At 31.1% G+C, this 4,543-nt stretch overlaps 1 long non-coding RNA gene across 3 annotated transcripts; it reads right to left on the reverse strand.

Annotated features, from left to right (window-relative positions):
- Positions 1 to 1,603: 1,603 nt before the first annotated feature.
- On the reverse strand, positions 1,604 to 3,690 carry LOC146722910 (uncharacterized). Of its 3 annotated transcripts, XR_014924863.1 has the most exons (4): positions 3,457 to 3,690; positions 2,241 to 2,474; positions 1,831 to 2,057; positions 1,604 to 1,740 (listed from the first exon to the last, which is right to left on the reverse strand). It is a non-coding gene; the product is annotated as an uncharacterized LOC146722910 (long non-coding RNA). The 3 variants fall into 3 exon arrangements; XR_014924864.1 differs by lacking the exon at positions 3,457 to 3,690 and having other exon boundaries at positions 2,149 to 3,263; XR_014924862.1 differs by lacking the exon at positions 3,457 to 3,690 and having other exon boundaries at positions 2,241 to 3,260.
- Positions 3,691 to 4,543: the final 853 nt, after the last annotated feature.

The following is a 4,543-nucleotide window of genomic DNA, read 5'->3' on the forward strand; positions in this document are numbered from 1 at the left end:
ATCCAGCGGCTATACTTTCTCGTACTATCAAAGCGTTAACTAAGATTTGGCAAATGTTGTAAATTTTTATAAATAATTTTAAAGAATAAAGCGGTTTATTTTTCATAAATCGAAAATTATAAATCGAGGATCCCAATATAGGACAACAAAGAAATATATAATTAAAATAAGTGGAATTTCGTAAGTGATTAGAATCCAATTGTTTGTTCGTGGATCTGAAAAATTAGAATGTTCAAGGTTTGTCACAAATATTTTTAAGTAACGAGTAACATTTTTAAATTGTTTTGTTTGTTTATTTTATAATAATGCTTTATAATAATGAATAAATCGCTTAAGTTAATAAATCGCTTTTTGAATAATTGTGTGTCATAAATATTTCCATGAACACATAACAGCCATTTTCGTGAGCTCAAAATAGCTAAATTGGGATTAGAGATCATAAAATTTAGGGTTAGAGATCATAAAAAATGGAGACACAGAACGTCGAATATGTAGATGTAAAAAAAATAAAATATTAGATTGTTCCATATAAAATGTTCGATTTTTTAATGTAAACTTTTTGAAGCTTTTCTTGGTCAATAAAAATCTTTATATTTGTACATATTTTGTACATAGTATGTATATCATTTCAAAACTCAAAATTTGCCTATTTATCTGATTTTATTTTTTAACTTAATTGATTTTGAATGTACTTTTTTAATATTTTAAAATATGAATAAACTTAATTTTTGTGTACTTTTTTATGAGTAGATATGTGGTCATAATGTATTTGACGGGACCTCTGTCAACAAACGTACGTAGTATAAAAGATTTTAATCTGGAGACAAAAGCTTCACAAATGACGATCATGAACCAAAAATTATTGTTGATGACATTAAAGGTTGAGGCATTAAAGTTGAAACTGTTTTGCGTCAAACTGTTAAAAATGAGTAGAATGATTTTTACTTTGATTAATAAATATAAGATGTTCCATTTTAACTTTGCCATTGAAATATCTCCTAAAGTCTAAAAAATGCAAAAACATGTTTCAAACAAAAGTTGTAGGATTTCAAGGGGATATCTGATGGTGACTTTGACTGACCTAGAGGTCATTTAAAGGCTTAATTTTTTAAAATAAAACCCCCTATTTTTTATTACATATTCTTGTAGCTCATCTCGAGAGCTTTCTAAAACACTATAATAAAACATTTTTTCTCAAGTACTTTTTAAGTTATAAGACTGGAATATATCAATATTTGAAAATCATATCTTTACTTTAAAGCACCAATCGTGTTTGTACATCCGTAGTAAACGTGTCACTGCAAAGAAAACTTATTTGCTGCTATAGTTAAAGCTATGGTGAGTAAAGTTGAAATTGACGGTATAGTCTCGCTCTACCATATTATTATTATTCTCTCTTCTCTGTTTTCTCTAATCCCTATATATATTCCTATACGTAACTTTATACGTATTAGCAATCTAAATCTACGATTAATACTAAAAATTAAAAATTTTTTGCTCTCTGACAAGAGTCAGAGTAATAGTAGATAGTAGTAGTAGAAAGTAGAGATTAGAGAGCATTGTTAGTCAATTTTGATAAATTCAGTGACATATTTGTCCTTACAAAATGTCAAATTATCCACTAATCAAAGTAGTCGACATTTTTTTTATTCTTAGTGAATGTCATAGAAACTACAGACGTGCGGCAAGCATTTATGGTCAACGAAATCCTGATCGCCGGCATCCGGCTCATCAGCAAGACTGCAATATTGAAATAAGAACTCACTGGAAATAATCTATCGCCAAAGATAGAAACAGACTTCAAAACAATAATGACCCTAGAGTACTCACAATTTTGGAATTGGTCCATGTCAATCTACATATTAATATTCATCGAGCGCAACGTCAAACTGGAATTTCAAATACCACTATTCATCAAATATTACATTTGGTTCAATACCGCTTTTACCACATAACTTGTACAGGAATTAAGCGCAAACAATCACAGAATGCGAGTGCAATTGTGTAGATGGGCACTCAATGTATTAGATCAAAATCCAGAATTTTTTTGGAATGTCCTGTTCGGAGATAAAGCCAACATTTCACAACAATAAGTGTCTTAATAGACATAATTGTCATTATTGGTCAGCAGTAAATACTTATTGGTACCGACAAGTACTTAATCAGCATCGTTGGTCTCTTCATGTTTAGATCGAAATATGCTATGATGAAATTATCGGACCTCAGTTTTTTGAACATACCGTCTTTGGTGCATCTTCTTTACAATTCTTTCAGAAATATTTGCCAGAACACCTTGAGAACATTCCATTAAATATCCGCCAAACGTGTTGATTCCAACAAGATAGTGCTCTAGCTCATTTGCATCATGATGTTAGGATTTTCTTAGACGAACAATATTCAAATTGTTGGATAAGTCCAGGACCAATTCCGTGGCCTCCAAAACCACCAGATTTAAATTTGCTCGATTTTTTCTTCTAAAGTTATTCAAAAAATATTGTTTACGAGAATACACCGACTGCCAGATTAAACATAATGAAATTGTCAACGTGCAAAAAGTGACCGCGTGTGCGAGAAATGCGGAGCTTGTGTAGACGAGATTTTGCAGAAAGATGCAAAATCTCATTGCTATTGTGCGATTCCGTTCTCGTAGGAATTTGATGACAATAGTTGGGCTTGCTGGAGAGTATTGTCCGCGTAACACTCTGAATAGACTGCGCACCAACTGAGAACCGGGATACGGCGCGTAAAAATCTCTTTGATAAGGAAATGATCGGCGAGACCGCTTTGTGGTATATGCGCCGAAATATCGAATTTATCAATCGCGATCGATTGTCCGGCAAATCCGAGAACCGTTGACCGTGACTAACTTACACTACGAAAAACAAAAGACTTGATTGAGATCTTTTAAGGCAATGTTCGAACGTTGTTATCGCACTCTGGTTGAAACAAAAAAGAGAAATTAATTTTCATGGGGAGCTTTGTCTTCGTTTAGAATAGATAAAGGGAGTAGCCAAAATACGTGTCGCGCCCAGATTGACTGAGAGATCGAATGAGTTGCGCAATACTCTGAAAATTAGGAACCTCGGATCCTCAAGTCTTGCGATGATTGATGTGACGCGTGACGATTAGGCAACAAGGGTGTATTTGGTTCATCGGTTCTAGTCCCGCTGAAGCAATGACGTGTTTTAGCCCGCCAGCGCCCGCGGTTATTTAATTTTACATTTTTATGTATGCTCTAAATTCTAACAATAAAGTGAAGTTTAAAAAGTTTTTTAAATTTATATAAAAAATATTTTTAATTAACTGTTTTTGTTAATCAATATTTTTAATAAAAAGTTTAAAGAAACATATTTTTCACACTTAATTTTATTAATCAAAATAAGAATCGAAATAAGAACCATTCTACGCATTTCTGACGTTTTGATGCGCATCCGCTTCATCTTATAATGCTTTCACCTTTAATATCATCAACCATCTGCCTCAGATTCATCGTAATTTTTTAAGCTTTTGTCTTCAAATTTAAATTTTTTATATTGGTGCGTTTGTTGACAGTTTTCTCGCTAAATGCAACTTAATGTTTCTGTTGTAATATTTTGACCACTTTTCTACGCATACAAAAAAATACGTAAAAATCATGTTTATTTATTAATAATTACGTATGTCAAAGAACCACTAGAAGAATTAAAAAATAAAAATAATAAATTTTTTTTCTCGACTGTTCTGGCAAATAATTTATTAAATAATAATCACTACGTTTTGACCATAGTTCTTGGTCCTTTTCAAGTAAACTATAAAGAATAAAAATACAAAGTCGTATAAAATTAACGCAAAAACGCAAATTATATAACAAAACCAATATAGATATGTATACTTGCAAACAATAATTATACTCCTGAGATGTCAAAAAAGGAGAACATAGTGTCAAGTTGACATCACTTCTAATAAATTGAAAAGGTTTAAACTGACTAAACAACTTTTATTATCTTGTCGTAAATGTTATTTAAGTTGTCAGTGTCCTTATGTGAATTAATTGTATTATTGTTTTTCTCAGTAAAAAACATTTCAGCGATCTCTCTTTTCCTAACATGTTTTTCGTTGTGTAAAATAATCATCGAATGTTGGGTACATAAAAGACAATTTTTAGAGCATTATTCTTTTAATAGAATAAGCAGGAATTGCAATAGAACTGATAAGCCTTCTTTCATTTTTTTACCATATGTTAGTTGTTTAAGTGAAATCAATCAAATCTTTAATAAGGTTGGACTTAATGTAGTACCTAATATACCGAAGAAATTAAATTGTTTAATAACTTTGGGTAAGGATAGATTGCCTACTGAAAATAAGACCGAAGTGGTCTATAGAATTAATTGTAAAAACTGGGATGTCTCATATATTAGGCAAACGAAAAGATATCTGTGTACACGCATAAAAGAACATTTTAGTAATATTAAAATGCGTTCGAGTAATTTTTCAGTAATTAGCAAACATAAGGTTGAATTTAATCACGACTTTGATTGATCTACACTTATTATTTTACACAACA

Source organism: Nylanderia fulva, unplaced genomic scaffold, assembly GCF_048542155.1.
Source record: "Nylanderia fulva isolate GAGA-0341 unplaced genomic scaffold, ASM4854215v1 Scaffold256, whole genome shotgun sequence".
Lineage (NCBI taxonomy): Eukaryota > Metazoa > Arthropoda > Insecta > Hymenoptera > Formicidae > Nylanderia > Nylanderia fulva.